Genomic DNA, 22,686 nt, shown 5'->3' on the forward strand with positions numbered 1-22,686 from the left:
GTTTCCCACACACACCTTGTGGGCAATCGCCGGCTTCATTGCCGATGTTGCTTTTTTCTTTACAGTTTAAAGTGCAGTTTGTTGTTTCTGGATTTTTGTACATATTGTTTAAATTGTTACTTGTTCCTGCTGGTGAGGTATCTGTTCCACAACTGAACATTTCAAACCTGTAAATAGGTTTTATTAATATTTTTTCATGGGATTTTTATGATTAATAGAATTATTACTATTTTTATTAATCATTCCGCTTAAATAGCCTTTTACCGATTGTGATAAACTGGTTATAATATTTGGCTTTCGCAAGGGGAACTACTGGGGACTGTGGGTTGGTTATTGTGTGGGGTATTGGGGAAGAAAGGTGAGGTGCCAACATGTCTGAAGACTGGCCAGGTCAAAAGTGCAGGTTTTGTCTCAGTCCAGTTTTGTCTCAGTCTGGTTTTGTCTCAGTCTTGATGGAGAGGGGTGGGAGTGTGTTGGGGAATATATGAATATGTATATTTTAATATATGAATATGTATGTTTGCTGTCTATATAAGTTCACCTCGTGTTGTTAGGGCGCGCTTCTAGCAAACTCGCTATGCACCCAGCACTGTGTTGCCTTTATTTTATAATAAACTGGTTATAAATTTTCAGCAGTGAGTTCATTTCTTACCCAATCATAACACAGGGCCAGCACAAACCACAACTTCTCAGTTCAAAATTTTGGCTGGAATAAAAGTTCTCCAGTATCCCTGAAAGCAGATACTTGACTGTCTTCTGAATGCAATGTGTGCGAAGAGAACATCCACCTGGACTGTTTCATATTGAAATGTCCTAATCATATTACTTATTCTGCTTTACATTTTTCATATTGTTGTGGTTTGAGCCTTAACTGGAAGTTAAGAGCTCAGATGGCAGCAAGACTTAGAACTCCTCCCCCACTCCCCCATTTTGGGGGGGGGGGGGGGGGGGAGAGGGGGGTGGGGGGGGGGGGAGCAGGGGAGGGAAGGAAGGAATCGAATCCACCTGGATGAGGTTTCCTTAATCCCCAGGGAGAGCAGGGTTCACGCAACTCACCCCTTCCCAGGATGGGTGTCAACCCCAGAACACATATATATACTTTACTGCTTTTGGCTTTAGTTTAACACATTTCTGTTATTTTTTTTCCATAGTGGAAAGTAACAACTCAAGAACCTGAATGTAAGAACAACAACTTGAGGGTACCTTTTTTCATAAGGTAAAATGCATAATCTGGACTAATAAATTCTGTGGCTGAAGGACAAGGACTTCATTAGTCCAGGAGATGGTTATTACAGGTTATTGTACTCAATGTTTAATTAAATATTGAAATCTTAGATGACAGAAGTGGAAAGAAAATTGCCTTCTTCCTCTCTCCTCCTTCAGCCATGCCCTTTAGACTCCTGATGTATTTTCTCCTTTTTATACCATATTCATTCTACTTTACCCTCTGATCTTTTGTTTGTAGTTTCCTTTTATTTCCATAGATTTTAGTGACAACTGATGAAGGAGTTTAGATTGTATCAAAGTGAAAAACCCTTTGAAGTCTCAGACCACCATAGTTTTTTACCAGAATATGTACTTTCATATTAACAGTAAAAGTACTGTAGAAAAAACATTATTTTATTAGAACAGCTCAAGCATGGGAAGAGGTAGATTTGTCAATAAAGGCAGAAACATCAATTACTTAGTCCTTACCAGAGAAGATACAGGACACTTCTGTGACCATTTGAGGCTGTCCCTTTAAGAAAGGGGACATTGTGGCTGAATGTTTATAAACGAAAGACAGATCTAAACTAATTTCATTGGTAGATTGGTAGAAAGCACCTTTGAACTTGAGAGTACAGCAGAGTATTCTGGGCAGTCCGGCACTTCTTTTTCTTCCTTGCGCAGCTCGCAGCTTTTCTGGGCTTTCGGCCAGGCTGACCTAGGAGCTGATAAAGCGTGAGGCCTCCACTAACAAATTCTGCTTAAATTAACAGTCTTTCTTTGTCTCTCTTTCTAACCCTCTTCGGGAAAAAGGGGGAGAGAAGGGGGTACAGGGGTGGGGAACCCTCCTCAGCGGAGGAGGGAATCTCGTTCCTGTGTGACTTTGTTGTATATTTCTGTGTATATGTTGTAAATACTGTAAATTCTGTATATAAACCTGCATTCCCTAAATTGCTTTGTAAATACAGCACATTCCTTTGCTCATCCGGCTGTGTGTTTTTGTTTTTTTTTCCTTTCAATTTTCTTCCCTTCACTTTACAGCGGGGGGAGAAGGCCCAGCCTTTTCCTCCAACCCTCGACAACTTCATGTGACCGTATGTCTGATTTTAGTGGGCCATCATTAGATTATATGAATCCCGTCTCAGTTAATTCATTCCTGGACTGCATTTTCTTGAGCTGTAACAAATGCAGTCACAAATTCTCACACAATATACAGTCAATGAAATGTAGGTGAGTCATCGAGTGTGTTTAGCAAAACTGTCCAAGCTGAAAAACATTTTCCTATCCTTTTGAGGACACACTGATACCCATCTTAAGTCTCTGGCAGCCATAGAGGTTTAATAACTGGCACATTAATTGTTTTTTGTCAACAAAATCAGTAATTCACCTTAAGTACTGTGTCCAGTTCTGGGCACCTCAATTTAAGAAGGACATTGAGATACTTGAACGTGTCCTGAGAAGGGCAAAAAGGCTGGTGAGAGGTCTCAAGCACAAGCTCTAAGAGGAGAGGCTGAGGGGAGCTGGGATTGTGTAGCCTGCAGAAGAGGAGGCTCAGGGGAGACCTTATTGCACTCTACAACTACCTGAAAGGAGGCTGTAGACAGATGGGGGTCAGTCTCTTCTCCCAGGCAACCAGCACCAGAGCAAGAGGACACACTCTCAAGCTGTGCCAGAGGAAGTTTAGGCTTGAGGTGAGGAGAAAGTTCTTCACAGAAAGAGTTCTTGGCCGTTGGAATGGGCTGCTCAGGGAGGTGGTGGAGTCACCATCACTGGAGGTGTTCAGAAAAAGATTGGACGTGGCACTTGAAGCCATGGTTTAGTTAGTCATGAGATTTTGTGTGATAGGTTGGACTTCATGATCTCTCAAGTCTTTTCCAACCTTGCTGATCCTGTGATTCTGTGATTTATAAAAGGAAGAGATGCTCCATAAATGCCATGGAAAACTGGATATTAATAGAAGTTATGTTCCCAAATAATTTCCAAGTTTGAGCTAATTTCTCTCTAAAATGGCATATGAAGAAACCCTTCTCTGGGTTAAAAACTGGCTGGACAACCAGGCACAGAGAGTGGTTATGAATGGTGTAGCATCCAGCTGGTGTCTGATGACCAGTGGTGTCCCCTGGGGATCAGTACTGGGCCCAGTTCTATTCAACATCTTTACTGATGACTTGGATGAGGGGATCGAGTCTACCGTTAGTAAATTCTCAGATGACGCCAAGCTGGATGGGAATGTGGATCTGCTGGAAGGGAGGAAGACACTTCAGAGAGGCCTGGACTGGATGGGTCAATGCCAATGGTAGAAGGTTTAACAAGGCAAATATAACTCCATGCAATGCTACAGACTGGGGGATGAGTGGCTGGAGAGCAGCCAGGCAGAGGGATCTGGGAGTGCTGGTTGACAACATGCTGAACATAAGCCAGCAGTGTGCCCAGATGACACAGAAGGCCAATGGCATCTTGGGTTGTATTTGGAATAGTGTGGCCAGCAGGACTAGGGATATAATTCTGCCCCTGTACTCAGGACTGGTGAGGCCTCACCTCAAATACTGTGTGCAGCTCTGGGCCCCTCACTTCAAGAAAGATATTGAGGTGCTGGTGTGGGTCCAGAGGAGAGCAGCAAGGTTAGGGCTGGAGGGAAAGTCTTATGAGGAGAAGCTGAAGGAGCTGGGGTTGTTTAGCCTAGAGAAGAGAAGACTCAGGGGGGACCTTATCATGCTCTACAACTACCTGAAGGGAAGTTGTGATAAGGTGGGGGTTGGGCTCTTTTCCCAGGTAACTTGTGACAAGACAAGAAGGCATGGTATGAAGCTGCACTGGGGAAGGTTTACACTGGATGTTAGGAAGCACTTTCTCATGGAAAGGGTAATCAAACACTGGAATGGACTGCCCAGGGAGGTGGTGGAGTCACTGTCCCTAGAAATGTTTAAGGAATGACTGTGGCACTTAACGACATGGTCTGGTCAATGTGGTGGTGTTAGGTCATGGGCTGGACTTGATGATTTCAGAGGTCTGTTCCAGCCTCAATAATTCTGTGCTTCTGTAATTGTGAAGTACATAAGAAAGTGGATTTCAGCACAGCTTCAGGGACCCACATTCCAAACTCACACCCTGATCTGAGAGAACCCATTCAAGTGCAATTACAATATTTGGACAATACCTAATGAACAGAAATCTCAGTTAATGTGAATAATGAAACAGAAACCCCAAAATGGTGCAAGTTTCACTATGTGAAATTTTGCAGGCATGCATGTTGCATCACCACATTTGTGTAGCAATACACCAGAAGATACATGGAAAGTATGCAGAAACAAGCATCACATGTGATGCAAATTCTCAGTAGTGCCAAAACCAGTAAAGATTTGGAAATTAAGTATTATATTGATTCTAAAGAAGATGTTAAACAGAGATACAAGAGAGAAGGAGACTGAAGATGGATTTTGAAAAGTAAGGCTGCTGTCAAAAAAAATCCTCGAGTAAGTAAGATCTCTGAAAGCATCTAAAATGAAACTTGGATTTTTGGAAGTGATACGAGTTGAAGACAAAGAATATTATCACATTTAACCTGATTGTTAAAAGGAATATTTTTTTACCAGCAGGAAAGTTCTTTAATTTATCTGAGGTGGAGGTGGATTTTAACAACCTCCTTGACACCTCAACACTGTTATAATTCCACTTAAATTTTAGCTCCTATCCAACTCTTTCTGTAGGAAGCATAGTTCTACTTTTCTCTTCTTTGTTTTCCATGTTTTCCATGTTTCACTTGCAGCACATCTGTATCCAGATTTATTCTCTTCCTCTACTTTTAGAGGACTGAAAAGCTCTCTTCAACTAACATTACTTACTCTACACATTTACTGTGACAGGTGAGCTGTAAACTAAAACTATCTTGTGAGAAATCTTCCCAGTTACCTACAGCTGACACACATGACTCTGAGCCTCTGCTTTTATACTGTTTCCTTCCTATATGAATAGAATAGAATAGAATAGAATAGAATAGAATAGAATAGAATAGAATAGACCAGACCAGGTTGAAAGAGACCTTCAAGGTCATCACATCCAACCTATCATCCAACACTAAATATTCAACTAAACCATGCAACCAAGCATCCTATCAAGTTTCCTCCTAAACACCTCCAGTGATGGTGACTCCACCACTTCCCTGGGCAGCCCATTCCAATGGCAAATCACTCTTTCTGTGAAGAACTTCTTCGTAACATCCAGCCTAATCCTCCCCTGGTGCAGCTTGAGACTGTGTCCTCTTGTTCCTTTGCTGGTTGCCTGGGAGAAGAGACCATCATCCGCCTGTCTACAACCTCCCTTCAGGTAGTTGTAGACAGCAATAAGGTCTCCCCTGAGCCTTCTCCAGGCTAAGCAACCACAGCTCCCTCAGCCTCTCCTCATAGGGCTTGTGCTCCAAACCCCTCACCAACTTTGTTGCCATTCTCTGGACACGTTCCAGCAAGTCAACATCCTTCCTAAACTGAGGGGCCCAGAACTGGACACAGTACTCGAGGTGTGGCCTAACCAGTGCAGTGTACAGGGGCAGAATGACCTCCCTGTTTCTGCTGGCCACACTGTTCCTGACACAGGCCAGCAAGGAGCCTTATTCTGAACAAAGCACTTTTCTTTCCACCTGACCCAGATTCACCCACAATGAAAGCTGTAATGTGCAAAATATCCTACCAAAATGCAGAGGCAACATGAGTGGAGTCACTGTGGTTTTGTCCACCTGTCACTCTAACCTTAATAGTTTTCTGCTTTTCATTTTCCCTCAAGGTTTTTCAATTCTCCAAAGCACTGCTACTTGACCTATGACAGTTACAATAAAGAGCAGGATCTGCTTGGTGATCTGCAGGCTTCCCAAGAAACTTGAAGTGAGGTAGCCAAACCTCCATCAGGGAACAGGGGTTGTAAGGTAAAAGGCAATTGCCAAGGCACTGGGATGATCTAGATTTTTTTTGTTTAAACACACATGTATTTCAAAGTCTACTCTCTGGGTATTTAACCCACATGGGCAAGTATTCATGCAAAAAGAGATTATCAGTTCTATTGTTCATAAATTCTACTTGAGTAATTCTCAGAGCTCAATCTGAGGGCCATCTCATACGCCTGGCAGCCAAAGACATTTAACTTCTGGCAGCAGCACAGTTATTTGTCTGCAAAATCAATAATTAATAGGAGAAAGAGAGGCCACATAAAACTAAAAGAAAAACAGTAAAATCTCTAAAATACAGGAAATAAAACACTCTTTATTTTACTATGCCAAAAATTTAATTCAAAGATACTTACACCCAGTAGTCAGTTTAATGGCAACAAATCACCAAGATTATAGTTCTGCTTAGTATGCAAGTACTGAGGTCTTACCTAGTTGCCTCAGCAAGTAGTTTTTCTGTGCGGGCAAACAAGCAGCTGAATAAGGACTGTTTAAGATTGAAGAATACTTTGAGACTAATGGATTTAATTTCTGTTTTCCTTTAATTCAGCTGACCCTGTCAGTATCTCCACAGAAGATTTTACTTGGTTGGGTTAAACACCTTTCCCACTTGAAGATCACAGGTAACAGCAGAGTCACTTGGTTTCAGGAAAGAAAGGCAAGGTGTCAGGAAATTAGTAGTGGTGTCCAAGTTTCAGCATGGAAAGCTCAATCATATAATGACCTCATGGACAGCTGGATTTGTGGAGTCCAAATCTAAGAGCACTGCTAAGGTTATCCTCCATCCTACATTTGAGTGGAATGATGTAGTGGAAGCTCCATGTGTGAAAACTCACCATGTTTATTCCCTCTTTGAAAATATTTGTCTTCATATAAAGAATGATACAGCTCAGAGCTATTAATAATTTTCAGGGTCTCATGTTCTGTTTAAAATTGCTGAGTCCAACATAATAAGAGATTAAATAACACAAAAAATTAACAATTTAGCAAAACTGGCAGCACATAAAATACTGGCACATTGTAAACTAATGACCCAGACTTCAGACAGTAAAAAAAATAAACAATTGCCTCCAGGAGAATCCATGGAGGGAAGGGAAGGTAGATAGCAAATTTCAGATACTTGTTGAAGCTGCATTGCCATAAAAGCTTTGTCTCAGACTGCTTTTCTGCTTCCCTTTCTTTGTATTCAACCAACTACAACAGTCTGCTCCTGGAACAGGATGCTGTGGTCCAGACACCACTTGTGTGCCTACACCTGTGCCATCCGAAGGCAGTGGCTGCCACCTTCACAACTGAGCCTGTACAAACAAAGCAGAAGCAGTAGTTGCCCACAATATTGGCTGCTCTTTCCACTTTGCAACCACCATAAAGCTATGTGCATGTGTGCCAAGAATGACTCAGCTAAACTGGGTTCCTAATGCACCTGCACTATCACATGAGCAAGAGCATGATCCACCCTGCTATGGGACCACCTCTAACAGCCATCCTTAGACAGGGAATGAAGGGTAATTTAGGAATAAAAGGCATCACCATGAACTTTTGGTGTGCACCCACCAAGAAGACATTGACCATGTGCGATGTGACTGGAACTCGGAGGGGGGATACTTTTCACCTGTTACCCCAATCTTATCTCACTCCACTCTCTCTGTGGCACATATTAGGTAATAGCCTCACCTGCCTTAAGAGCCACTGTATGAACAAAGTGACCTGCTGTCATAGGGTTGGAAGGGTAAGGCCAAAAAGCCTCCTCCCTCCCCCCTGTAAAGTAAAGGGAAAGAAAATTGAAGGGAAAGGGAAAAAAACAACTCACAGCTGAATTAGCAAAGCAATGGAGCTGTATATTTACAAAGCAATGTAGGATATGCAGGGGAATATATACAAATTTACAATATTTACAATATACACAAAGATATACAATAAAGTAGCACAGAAATGAGAGTTCCCTCCTCTGCTGAGGGGGTTCCCCACCTCCGCTCTCCCCTCTTTCCCCCTTCCCCCAGAGCAGGTTAGAAAGAGAAAGAAAAGAGAAAAGAAGTTAGAAGCATTTATGTGTTAATTGGAAAGCAGTTAATATAGGCCTTTGTAGCTTATCAGTTTCAAGGCCAAAGCCTTGGCTGAAAGCCCAGCACAGAGAGCTGCTGCTCGGCGGAGGAGCGGAAGCAAGCCTGAAGATAAAAGTGCCGGAATGCCCAGGATACCCTCCTGCACTCCCAGTTCAGAAGGTGCTTCCTCCCGCTCTACCAATGAAATTAGTTTAGATCCTTCTTTTAGTTTACCAACTTCCGTCCACCATATTCCCTTTCTTAAGGGGACAGCCCCAACCGGTGACACCTGCACAAACCCATAATGAATAAATCTGTAATCATTCTAGTCATTTCAGTGTCACTTTGCCTCACCTCACTCCTTAGACCTCCCGTAAACTCTTCCTCTGAGGTCAGATCACAAAACTCAGCCTATACCTTATGCTATCCCAGGTGTCAGCATAAAAGAGAAGGTGAGGATATAAGTATTAGGAAGAACTAAGGTATCTCTATACTAGGTTTGCCCTAGATGGAATTTCTTGACCGTTATTGTCTTCTCAGGCTGCCTTCAATTTTCAAGCAATGACCAAAACACAGTATAAGGGTGAAGATAGTGCATATCACACCTTACTTGAGCTTAATATCCTTTTTCATAAGATTCATTGTTTTAACCTGCTGAGCATGAAACAGACATAGCCCACTCTGTTAACTCATGCAAGCAACCTCAAATATTATTGGCTATGCTGACAGGTTGCAGTGCTTCACAGAGAAACAATGTAAGCTTGTACACCCTCCTGAGTGGGAAAAGCATCATCTCCAATGGATGAATGCTTGGCCATGTGACACAAACTAGTTTCAGGCTGTGCATTAAGACCAAAACAAAGAGCGAGCCACCAGTTTCTGGGGAACTGCTGTTGTGAGTACAGTGAGAGAATTCTTCTTGTCTGAAGTGTCACCTGTTTGCTGTAAGATACTTGTGGTGCCACCAATGGGGTACACACTAAATAATAAAACAAGAAAGGTACAGAAAAGCTCACATTTCAAAGAGGAAAAGAAAAGATGAAAGATAATTATTCACAGAGACTCATGGTCTTGATTGTGGTCTGTGTTACGCCTCCAGTGATATAGATGGCTCTATTTCTGCAAGAGGAAATTATTTCTTGGTGATTCAGGTTTTGACCACCAGTTTTGTCCAGATCTCACTCACACACTCTAATAAATGGTCTGGCAGTGAGGCATACAGTACTAAGGAAAAGACTGTGGCCAACGCAATCTGTGTGACAGCCTGGGCTGAAAAAAGAAAACCAAAACACCAACAACACAAAACACAAAAACCCCAACACCCACAAAAAAAACCCCACCCATGTGGTATTACTTGCAATATCTAGCATATTCCAGTTAATGCTAATGCTGCAGTGTCTCCAGAGCAGTGTCTCCAGACAGCACCAAAATCCTCCAGGAGCAAAAACAGTACAAGTTCATCCTCAGCTACTTTTGGCAAAATTAAAACAGATAAAAGAGGGAACACATTCTCATGTACAGTGCCCAGATTATGACCACTCCCATTTTGATACTGCAGTGTTTAAACAGCCTCTTATTTACAATGAAATATGTAAAATTTATCCAAATTATTCATTAGACAAGCCACTAATTCTGTTCCTCTGTTCCCTTTAGAGAAAGCCATATGATGTCAGCTATTAAATTACATATAGTAGAAGGAGAGTTCTTAAGTCACCTAGCAAATGTCAGTGCATAAGGCAGATTTTCAGCAGTGGGCAAAATGTCATTACCTTAGAGTTAATGCAGTTTTACAGGAGCATGCTTTACTTGTCATATCCAAAAATAAAAAAATTGCAGCTGCAAGAGTCAACATAAATATTCAAACTGTTAATGCATTAACACAAGTGACAGTACCAGATTGCAAAGCTTAGCATAAAATCACAAATAACTAAATATGGTGTTGCGTGTTGCTTCTCCAAGCAATCAAAACCATACATAATATTATAGTGCAGCTGGTTAGTAGCTCATGCCATGTAATTTAAGTCTCCTTAATGAATAAGAAGAACTTTGAAGCAGTTTCTAAAGAAATATGACTTTAGTCCTACAGAATTCTCAAAAAATTCCACCTTAGGTTTTCCTTGTTTCCAAGCATATTTCTGACAATCAAAGTAGTGGTTTCTGTAGATCATTATATGCCTTTTCACTTTTATCATACAATGTGAAAAAACGGTGTTATTCCATGGCTTGGTGCAGCTGTGCAGTGTATATTTTAGAAGGGCAAACACTAGATGGTATCTGAACATTCACATCAGGAAATTAATAGCTTACATATTCAGAGCAGTGCAAAAGAAAAGGACAGTAAAGGTTTATCCATTAGGGTGATCAGGCAATACTAGTACACATGGCTAGTTGTGAGAGGTGATACTGTCCTGGTAACAACCTTATTACCTGTCTCTATTTGATCCAGAACCATAACACTCTCATCCCTCCTTGTAATTTCTGACATGCTCAGTAGCCCTCGTAATTCAACTACACTCCTAGGACTTCTTTAGCATACTAAGATACCTTACCAGCTAATGACTGGCATTTAAACTCTGTAATATGAATAGAAAAAATACATTAATTAATCACCAGTATATTAGATAAGCAACAAATGACAAAACATGGTTTGGGGCAGAATCCAGACTTTCAAATGTGCTATATAACGTATGACAAAATAACAGGGTGTAAAAAGCATTCTTAAAACTGGACTCTGGTATGTGTTCTCACACAGGAAATAAATCATGTGCATCTTCCTAGCCTTAGATGTGAAAAAGCTGCCTGGAGCTATGATAGCAGCTGAACACTTCATTCTGTGAAGAATTAATATTTTCAGCTGCAGCAACTGCACTTCACAGAGATCAGATAAATCACTACAATAAATATGAGCTAAAGAAGAAGAAACAGTATGTTTTCTTAATTTATTCATTCATCTATTCATAATATACATTGATGAATGGATGTTAAGACATAAACATAAAAAGAAACAAACAGGTGTCTGGGGCTGTAGAGCTTTTGTTTTGTTTTGACCATTAAATTCTAACAATAGATCCAAGATTATTCACTCCCATTTCCAGAAATGTGATATGAAAACATTCTGTTCTGGAACAAAACACAAATGTTAAATTAATTGCCTCACCAAGCCGTTGTGTAGCCTCTTTGAAAAACATGTTGAAGACATGCACTATTCATAGCATACCCTGGAGATCAATGTATTATGCTTAAGCAGTAATGTATTTTATGCTGGCCACAGCATTACCAGTCACTTATGTATTTTCTCAGTTAGACCCTTGAGAATTTAGCAAGTAATTAATGATCATGAAAAATGAGAAGATTCATTAATACACATTTTTTACAAGATATGTCATTATCCAGGTTTAGAATGCAATACAGTACAGTACAATACAATACAATACAATACAATTAACCAGGTTGGAAGAAACCTTTGAAAGCATCAAGTCCAACACTACTTAATCAACTAAACCATGGCACCAAACACCCCATCCAGGCACTTCCTAAACACCTCCAGTGATGGTGACTCCACCACTTCAATGGGCAGCCCATTCCAATGGCAAATCACTCTTTCTGTGAAGAACTTCTTCCTAACATCCAGCCTAAACCTCCCCTGGTGCAGCTTGAGACTCTGTCCTCTTGTTGTGGTGGTGGTTGCCTGGAAGAAGAGACCAACCCCCACCTGGCTACAATGTCCCTTCAGGTAATTGTAGACAGAAATAAAGTCTCCTCTGGGCCTTCTCTTCTCCAGGCTAAACAATCTCAGCTCCCTCAGCCTCCTCTCATAGGGCTTGGTCTTGAGGCCTCTCACCAGCTTCATTGCCCTTCTCTGGACACGTTCCAGCAACTCAACATCTTTCCTAAACTGAGGGACCCAGAAGTGGACACTCAAGTTGTGGCCTAAGCAGTGCTGAGTACAGGGGCACAATGACCTCCCTGCTCCTGCTGGCCACACTATTCCTGATACAGGCCAGGATGCCATTGGCCTTCTTGGCCGCCTGGGCACACTGCAGGCTCATGTTCAGCCTACCATCAACCAGCACCCCCAGGTCCCTCTCTGCCTGGTTGCTCTCCAGCCACTCTGACCCCAGCCTGTAGCACTGCATGGAGTTGTTGTGGCCAATGTGTAGAACCCAGCGCTTGAATGTGTTAAATCTCATGCCATTGGACTGCCCACCTGTCCAACCCGTAAAGGTCCCTCTGCAGAGATCTCCTATCCTCTAACAGATCAACACCTGCCCCAGCGTGGTGTCATCTGCAGATTTACTGATAATGGACTCAATGCCCTTATGCATATCATCAATAAATATATTTAAGATCATGGGGCCCAGCACCGATCCTTGGGGGACACCACTAGTGACTGGCTGCCAGCTGGATGTGGCACCATTCACCACCACTCTCTGGGCTCAGCCCTCCAGCCACTTCCTAACCCAGCACAGAGTGCTCCTGTCCAAGCCATGGGCTGACAGCTTGGCCAGGAGTTTGCTGTGGAGGATGGTGTCAAAGGCCTTGTTGAAGTTCAGGTAGAATACATCCACAGCCTTCCCCACATCCACCAGATGGGTCACCTGATCATAGAAGGAGATCAGGTTGGTGAGGCAGGACCTGCTCTTCCTAAATCCATGCTGGCTGGGCCTAATCCCTTGGCCATCCTGTAAGTGCTGTGTGATTGCACTCAAGATGACCTGATCCATAATCTTCCCTGGCACAGGCCTGTAGTTTCCAGGTTCCTCCATTCGACCTTTCTTGTGGATGGGCATTACATTGGCCAGTTTCCAGTCATCTGGGACCTCTCCAGTGAGCCAGAACTGCTGAAAAATGATGGAGAGTGGCTTGGCCAGCTCATCTGCCAGCTCTCTCAGCACCCTAGGATGACTCCCATCTGGTCCCATGGACTTGTGGGGATCCAAGCAGCTAAAGAGGTCTCTAAATACTTCCTCCTGGATCACAGTGGAACTATACTGCTCCCTGACTCCATCTGCCAGCTCAGGAGGCCCATTGTCCAGAAGACAGCCCATCCTGCTTTTGAAAAATTGAGGCTAAGAAGGTGTTAAGTACCTCTGCCTTTTTGTTACTATGTTCCCCTCCATGTCCACCAAGGAGTAGAGGTTGTCTTTGCCTCTCCTCTTGCCATTAATGTATTTATAGAAGGATTTTTTGTTGTCCTTCACAGCAGTGGTCAGTCTAAGCTCTAAATGGGCTTTTGCTTAATTTTTTTCCTGCATGACCTAGCAACATCCTTAAACATTCCATGGGTTGCCTCACCTTTCTTCCAAAGATGATACACCCTCTTTTTTTCCCTTAATTCACCCAGAAGTTCATTGCCCATCCAGGCTGGCCATCTGCCCCGGCAGCTCATCTTCCAGAACATTGGCACGGCCTGTTCCTGAGCCTTCAAGATTTCTTCCTTGAAGTAGGTCCAGCCCTCCTGGAACCCTTTGTTTTTAAGGGCTGTTTCCCAAGGTACCTTCTGAGTTAGTTCCCTTTTCTTTAGAGAGATATTCAAGGTGCTGATTTGAAGAAATCTCTGTCACCAGTCTAGACATTGCATTTACAGTTGATGACTCAGGCACAAACTTAAAAAGATCACTAACAACCAGCAGGTATTCAGGAAATGCATGGAAAATACCTCACTTGGTTGCTCATAATACATAACTGTTACATATTGACCAGCAATATGCTTTCTTCCCAGGAATGTTCACTGAAATAATAACCTTTGTTTCTACAGGCAGCATCACTGATGGAAAACAGACCTGGATAAAGGGCTCATACATTATGTTATAAATAAGGATGAGAGGAATAGTCTTAAAGCCACTCTTCTGAGAAGGGCAGTCAGGAACTAGCAGTACAGGTGAGGGCTGAGCCTGCAGCTGAATGAATCTCAGATTTCCATGCCCTCCCCAACAGGCACCATCCAACATGGTCTCAGAACAGTGGGCAGAGCCAGGAACAGTGGCCAGGGGCAGACAGAGTGAACAATGAACCAGTACTGGGGTCCAGTTGGGCACAGGCATCCTCAGGACATAGCTTGGGAGAGGGCTGGGTGCTGAAGACCAAGTTGAAATGGGGTTCATGTATCCCAGGAAGAAGGATGCATGGATGGGGGTCTCAAGCAAGGCAGCTCAGGGCAGTTAGGATCTATGGATGCACTCATGCACTGAACTAGAACTATCCCTGGTGTCCTTTGGGAGGTTGTGACATTGAAAACTATAAATTTCCTTGGTAACTTCTGGCTTTCTGCTGTTTCTTCATGAAAGGACAATGGAGTTACAGGAAATGTATGCAAGGCATGAAAATCTAAACCAGACTCCAGTTCAGGTGCTCCTGCTAAGTCTGATAAATAAGAAAGTGGCTAGTGTGAAGTACTTCTTTGCTTTTTTTTTTTTTTACCTCCTTAATGCCATATCTATAATGAAAATTTACATACAGAAACTTGGAAAATTACACCACTAATTTAGATCAACCAGTTTATATATATATGGGGTTTTATAGTGAAAGGTACCATTCCTATAGGCCTTTTGAATGGTGATCAAGGTTTTAGAAGGAATCAAGGTCTAAGCAAATATTTCAAAAATAGTCTAAAGCAGGACATGGGCATTAGAAGAAAGGCTTTTATTTTGGTAGAGAGCCAAGATGATCAGTTTGATCTTTCCTTTATTTATCTATGAACCTTCTTATCTGTAAGGGGGTGGAAGGCCACTTTAACATGTCACATTTCTTGGCTTCCTGAGAAAACACCGGTATGCATAATGTTGGTGTTTTAACTTAACTACTGGTGTGGAAAAGAGAAGGCAGATTGCCCTGAGGCCCACAATATATGTCTTACTATGAAGTTTTGACTACCCTTTTCTGCCTGAAATAATGACAGCCTTTTTATCCAAGAAAAATGTATGGATTAACAAAGACTCTGCCCACCTTGTCAAAACTGCAACAGCTAGACCTATGTTACAGCCTTAGTTTGACCCATAAACTTGTGTTGGTGCACCTCTGGAGCGGCTACACATACGTAAGGCTGTTCACCACAGTCTACTTTGTCAAATGTATTTAATCATCTCCATTCTGACAAGACACATTAATAAACCCATTGTTTAGGTCTTTTGATCAATAACAATATTTGATGTGGGTGTTCATTGCCAAACAGAGATGGGATGGATTAGCATAGAGAATATCTCTAATAAATTGCCTTGCAAGCACAAGTAGTCTTGGGAACAGCAGTAGGAAACCATTTTCTTCTAATTCCAGAGCATGTATCCTGTGTGACAGATGTGTAAAAGTGGAGGAAAATGTGAAACAGTGCAAACCCATAAATTTAAACTATAATTTTATTAAAAGAAATTACAAGAATGTATAAGATGTAGGCCACAAAAGGAGATGAGAAAAACTGATTTGTGAAAAATTAATTCTTTTCATCATCCTGTAGCTACACGAAGCAATATATTTTAATTGACTGGATCTGAGAACCTAGATTTCTGCTCTTTTCCTACTCAACATTTTAACTGCAGGGTTAGGCTTCTTTTTCTTTTCTTTTTTTTTTTTTTTCTTCTTTATTTTTTAATGAGGCCAAAGATTTCAGGATACCAGCACAGTTACAAAGTAAATGCCTTGCCATGCCCCTGCCAGGGCGGGGGTTGCTGAATCTTACCAGGAAGGGAAAGGTAGAAAGAATACTCTTGTATTCCAAGCTATACAGTAAGAATTCTCACCCCCAAGATTTTTTAATAAGTACAATGGGGGCCATTGTGAGGGCACAGGAAACCTAAAATAAATCAAGATTAAAGCACAGCATTTTACAGGTTCCTTAAGGAAAGAAAAATCCAAGAAATAAGCAAAAGATATCCTCTGAGGGGCCACTCCACCAAGTAAAGCTGAATACAGCCCTCTTTCTTCAAAATCAAGAAGCAGAGAGACAAGTAAACAAAAAATATATTTGGGTAACCTTGTACTGGTAAGGGGTCTGTATTGTGAGGAAGCCTGATCCTATGATCCACAACAAGGACCATGACTGTGTGTGGAAAGTGAAGACACAGATTGTTCTCAGTCCTGTCAATTGTGATTTGATTGAATAAAACATTGAAATAAATAATGCTATATTCATTTGTCCCCAAGTGCTTTATTTTAATAGTTGCGGGAGAATAATGTTTCCTGATAAGTTGTCACTTTCAGGTTTCAGCATCAAGCAGCCACTGAGATAAAAGCAGTGTTCACCTTTCTGAGCTACTCTCTCAAATGCTTTCCTGCATCAGATTACAGGTGGATCATATTTTTAAGGCCTTCTTTATCACCACAATTTGCTATGTTGTCATAATTGTCATAAATCCTTCTTTTATTAGTAATAATAAAGTATTGTAGGGAACATTAAAGGGCATATCAAGGAAATTAATGGTATTGTGAATGTGGGAACTGGAAAGGAGACGAGGCAGACCCTATAAGGGCAGGCACAGGAACTGGCAGTAATGGGCGTGTCTCCTGTGAAATGGATGAAAGGTGCAAATCTGTACCAAACATTTCATTTATTGGTTGTTGAAGTACTACTATTGGACAACTCTATCCATAACCAGCAAAGACAGATTTAAAAGTTCACTCAGAAGTTGTCTGCTGTCCATTAGCTGGTGAAATATAACATCAGTGATCTCTTATATCTATTTTATTTTAAACTGAGCTAGCTTCTGGTAGCATTTTTTTATGTAGGAAGGATGGATTTGTTGTTGAAGAACTACACTAACTCCATGTTTAATTTCCCAGATGCACCACTGATTTTCTGTATCCAGTGAAAAGGTAGCCCAAGCTTCAATGGTTAGGAATTGATTAAAATTTCACTTTTCCCCCCATGTAGATGGAGAAAAGCATGTTAGCATAAGGTCTGACCTAAAATGAAATATAATCATTGAGATCCAGTAGGCTTAAATCATCTAACTTACCCTATGTGCAAACCACAGCATAGGCAAGGTTGAGGTTATGTTAGGTTCATATCGGTCAAGCATGATCCAGGTCGAATTCACTCAAAGTTAAGACTTATGCAGATTCTTTAAAAACCAAAAAATAATGCTTGGCAAATCAGTCTGTGTTGTGAAAAAGAAAAGCATTTTGAGTAAATTCCACACATTATTTTTTTAATTTCCCTCACTGGAGTCAGAAGAAGTGAAAAAGCACCTAAGTTAACAACAACAACAAAAATAATCAAACCCAGACAAAACATTCTATTTCTCTTTATTCTTCAGTATATTTGTAAAGTTACTACTACTATTAGTCAAAATTAATTTTGTTAAATGTAGTAGTGAAAGATGGCTTTGGAATATGTAATTGAAACAGCACTTTGAAAACATCAGAACAAAGCATTTTCATGCATTAGGGATCAGTTAAGTAATCCGGACATCCATAAATCCATGTGTCCTGATGGGATGGACCTGCAGGCACTGAGGGAACTGGCGGAAGTCATTGCTATTCCATTCTTCATCACCTTTGGTAATTCATGGGGAACAGGAGAGGTGCCTGAGGACTGGAGGAAGGCCAGTATCAGTCCAGTCTTCAAAAAGGGCAGGAAGGAGGACCTGGGTCAACCTTGCCTCCATCCTTGGAAAGGTGACAGGGAAACTTATCTTCAGCACTCTCTCTAGGCATATCAAGGATAAGAATGTCATTGGGAGCAGACAGCATGCTTTTGCCAAAGGGAAGCAATTTTTACCAACCCAATAGCCTTTTATGAGGACATAATGAGGTAGATAGATGACAGTAGTGCAGTGAATGTGGTTTATCTTGATTTTAGTAAAGCATTTGGCACCTTCTCCCACAGCATCCTTGCAGCTAAACTGAGGATGGCTGGTCTGGATGATCAGGTAGTGAGGTGGATTGTGGACTTGTTGAAATAAAGAAGTCACAGAGTTGTGTTCAATGGGAAAGAGTCTAGTTGGAGGCCTGTATCTAGTGGAGTCCCTCAGGGGTCAGTACTGGTACCAGTACTATTCAATATATTCATCAACAACCTGGATGAAGGTGCAGAGTGTACTGTCAGCAAGTTTGTTGATGACACAAAGCTGGGTGGAGTGGCTGAGACACGGGAGGGTGGTGCTGCCATTCAGTGAGACCCAGACAGGCTGGAGAGTTGGGCAGGGAGAAATGTAGTGAAATACAAGTGTAGAGTCTCACATCTGGGAAAGAACAATCTCATGTACCAGTATAGGCTGGGGGCTGATCTCTTGGAGAGCAGTGAAGGGGAGAAGTACCTGGGAGTCCTGGTGGACAACAAGATGGCCAGAAGCCAGCAATGTGCACTTGTGGCCAAGGAGGCCATTGGCATCTCTGGGTGTATTACAAAGGGTGTGGCTAGTAGGTCCAGAGAGGTTCTCTTCCCTCTCTACTCTGCCCTGGGGAGGCCGCATCTGGAATATTGTGTCCAGTTCTGGTCCCCTGAGTTCAAGAAGAACAGGGAACTGCTTGAAAGAGTCCAGTGCAGAGCTACAAAGATGATGGAGTGGCACATCTTCCTTATGAGGAAAGGCTGAGGGTGCTGGCTGTCTTCATTTTGGAAAAGAGGAGACTGAGGGGTGCCCTCAATGTTTATAAATATGTGAAGGGTGAGTGTCAGGAGGACAGAGCCAGGCTCTTCTCAGTGATGTCCAACAATAAGACGAGGGTCAGTGGGTGCAAGCCAGAGCATAGGAGGTTCCATGTGAACATAAGGAAAACCTTTTTCCCTGTGAGGGTGACAGAGCACTGGAACAGGCTGCTCAGAGATGCTGTGGAGTCTTCTCCACTCAAAACCCACCTGGATGTGTTCCTGTGTGACCTCCTCTAGACAGTCCTGCTCTAGCACAGGGGTTGGACTAAATGATCTCTCGAGGTGCCTTCCAACCTCTAACATTCTGTGGTTCTGTGATTCTTCAGAAAGAATCTCCCTTTCACAAACACTTTCAATCAAACCAAAACTGCAATTTTCCTGCAAAACTACCGTCACCCAAGAAATATCACTACCTGCAGACAAGCACTCATGCCAAGATGGAGAGCAGGAGCTCTGCTGAGATTTCCATGGGGTAACAATTAACATCAAAGTCTCTGTGAGCTCCTTGCACCACAAAGAGGGAAGAGCAAGCAATTTAGCTCTAGGACAAGCCTGTGTTGGAAGACTAAGCTAGCACAGCCTGCTCCTGACCACGTACACATTTGTGTTTCTGTGTAGGACCATGTGCATGCTTGCACTCACCGCCACATATATGTAACATACACACACACATATACTTGCACATATCAGAATGACATTTGCTTTATCCATATTTGCAGCCAAGAGTATGACAGAAGAATTTAGTGCCAGGAAACATGGTGATATCTGCAAATAAAGTCCTGACTACTACCAATAGGCACAGCAGAAGTTCATTATCTTGCATGAGTTTCCATGGTAAATTACATTAATGAAAAATGCTTCATTTCTGAATTGCATCACAAGAGAGCAATTGTAATGGAAGTAACAATGAGATATGTAGGTGATAATATTCTTCCTCCTCAATATAGCAGAATGGGAGGAACATATCCCTGTTGTGCAGTAAATGCCAATAGGTGTAGCCAAAGTGTTTATTGTTCTGAAGCCCCCAGGAAATCTGGATAAAAACTACAGCCAATTTTTCTATTGGCTCATTCAGTCAAATGAATGTTCATTATAACACAAAAATGAAACAATGTAGGGCCATTTTAAATTTAAATATATTTTAGCAAGTAGACCAAGGATTGCCACATTATTCTCTCCGTAGGGTGTGAGCCACTGTATCAGTTAGCATCTGTTCTTTGCAATTCCTCCAGTCAGAATGCAATGATTTAGTAAATGCACAAAAAAGCTGTACTCCTGCAAATTATCATTCTTCCTGAGGTGTTTGTTTCATGCTCATACACAGTAGATGGCACTGGTGGAATAAAAAGTTATGATACATGGCCAGCTTCAGAGGCTCTACAACCTCCAGAGTGTTCAGCTGCAGACCCCACAACCTACATGGCCAATTTATCCCTGAGTTTGACCAGCCTTACAGGAAACTGGTGTTACATTTAAATTGAATTTACTTTATTTCAGTTTGTGACCATTGTCTCTTGCCTTGTGACTGGATACCACAGAAAAGAGGCTGAGTCCTTCTTCTATGCAAATATTTATACACATTGATAAGATCTCCCCTTGAATCTTCTCTTCTTCAGACTGAATAGTCCCAGTTCTCTCAGCTTCTCTCATCAGATACTCCAAACACATATTCATCTTTGAAGTATCTTGCTGGACTAACTCCAGTATGTCCATATGTCTCTTGTACTTAGGAGCCTAAAACTGGACTCAGCACTTCAGATGCTGACGACAGAAGGATTACTTACTTTGATATGATGGCAATGCTTTCCCTAGAGTAGCCTGGTGGGCTTTTGTCTGTCTTTGCTGAAAGTGCATATTGTCTGTCAGGATTTTCTGATCATTTAGTATAATGTATAGAATAAAATAGAATAAACCAGGTTGGAAGAGACCTTCAAGATCATCGCGTCCAATCCATCGACCAATCCAACCCACCTAAACAACTAAACCATGGCACCAAGCACCCCATCAAGTCTCCTCCTGAACATCTCCAATGATGGTGACTCCACCACCACGCGGGCAGCCCCTTCCAATGGACAATGACTCTCTCTGTATAGAACTTCTTCCTAACATCCAGCCTAAACCTCCCCTGGCGCAGCCTGAGACTGTGTCCTGCATTCTGCAGATGAACTTTGCATTTGCCTTTGTTGAACATCATGAAATTCCTGTTTGCCCATCTCTCCAGCCCACTGAGTTCCCTCTGAATAGTAGCTCAACCATCATGTCTAATAACCAATCCTCCAAATTTTTAATAAGCTGCAGATCTGCTGAGGTTTCACTGTGGATCACCATTCAGGTTATTAATGGAGATGCTAAACAATATTGGCCCCAGTACCAACAGTAGTATACTGGCAGACACAAGACACACACTGAACTGCTGATCACACCCCTTGGAAGTTGGTATTCAAGCCAGGTTTCAGGCCTCTCTGTTGTTCATTTATCTAGTCTGTATTTCACCATCTTGTCTATGAGAGTGTTACATGTGGACCTTGACTTATGGATGACTTCTCAGCATGACCTTGCACCTGCCACATCCTGGCAGCCCTGTGCCTGGGATGGTCTGGTGAGTCCCAGATGGGGATGTCCTGACCTATTTGTCCCATAGGGAGATCCCTTCAGTACCCATGGAGCCATTGGCCCACAAGATACTCTGACACTGAAGAACTGGGTTTTATACCATTTATACCTTTAAACACCCCCTTCCTCCCCACTTAGATGTAACATCTGTGTGTGTTTTTAACATTTTTCTCATTTCAACATGCATGAATGTTTACTAAAGGAGCATTATTTTTACACTACCAAGAGATTGCTGGGGCACTGATACTCTTCCAAGTGAACACAGGTGAAAGAAATGTGTTATGTACTTTAGAATAAAACTCCTTTTAGAGTAAATGCCTATAATAGCTTCAGCAAAGCTGTGGTCTGTCAGACAGGCATGTGAGCTTCCCTAGGATGACTTTATTTTGATATCATTGTCCCAATAATGATGACCACTGGCCAAATGTGACAAAGACAAGGCAATAAAAATCAAGCAAACATCATTTGACTTGAAGTCCAGACTGATCGCTGAGTAAAAGGTATGTCCAATGCCCTCACAAGATTGTATTAAGATGAGAGATCAAATCATGTAAGGTACTGAGACAAAAAAAAAAACCAAACCATGGGTGGTGAATCTCCTTTAGTGTCACTCTGAAGCTAGAACACCTTCTTTGGTGTTAACATAGTATGATGGAGAGCTTATATTTTATTGAACTTTATTTATTCAACTTTTATTGAAAAATTCTGGGGTTTCTTTCCCCTTAGAAGACGATGTAAATCCCCAAAGCTGTTATGTAAGGTTAGCTGCTGCCTGGAAAATTCAACAATACTCATCCTGGACACTAAATCCTGGTTCTGAATTTTCCAGCTTTTATTAGCACTGTAAATATTAAAGCCCAACCAATTCATTTTTATTTCAGTTTTAGATTTAATAGTAGTGTTTAAAAAGTGAAGCCAAATGGAACCTTTCACTTCCAAGTACACCTTTAAAAGCATTTTGATAGAAGAAGATCTTTAGTTACAATTTTCTGTTCTGACAGGCGACATGTGAATAAAAGAACAGAGCCAGAGTGATTTCCTAACTGCCTGGATAAAACACAGTTGTGATTGTCATGTGTTCTTAAGAGGGAGAAGTTATATAGTCAGCCTAGGGGAGGGGTAAAGGGCACTTGTCTTTACCAGAGGACAACTGTTAATTCTTCTATTCACTAACACTTTAAGGTTTTTTTCCCCCCATGCATTATACATGCACCACACTAGCTTGGAATAATTTCCATTCAGTTTTTGCACAGGATGTACAGTTGACAGGTCCATAAAATTATTCCCAGGTCTTTATTCTCTACTGG

General features: G+C 41.8%; 1 long non-coding RNA gene across 1 annotated transcript; it reads left to right on the plus strand.

Annotated features, from left to right (window-relative positions):
* Window positions 1-1,186: 1,186 nt before the first annotated feature.
* LOC137451143 (uncharacterized) lies at window positions 1,187-16,291 on the plus strand. Its single transcript, XR_010989792.1, has 3 exons — window positions 1,187-1,216; window positions 13,940-14,062; window positions 16,005-16,291. It is a non-coding gene; the product is annotated as an uncharacterized lncRNA (long non-coding RNA).
* The last annotated feature ends 6,395 nt before the right edge of the window (window positions 16,292-22,686 follow it).

This window comes from Melanerpes formicivorus, unplaced genomic scaffold (assembly GCF_026170545.1).
Source record: "Melanerpes formicivorus ecotype bairdi unplaced genomic scaffold, bMelFor1.0.p_v2 SCAF_1, whole genome shotgun sequence".
Classification (NCBI taxonomy): Eukaryota; Metazoa; Chordata; class Aves; order Piciformes; family Picidae; genus Melanerpes; species Melanerpes formicivorus.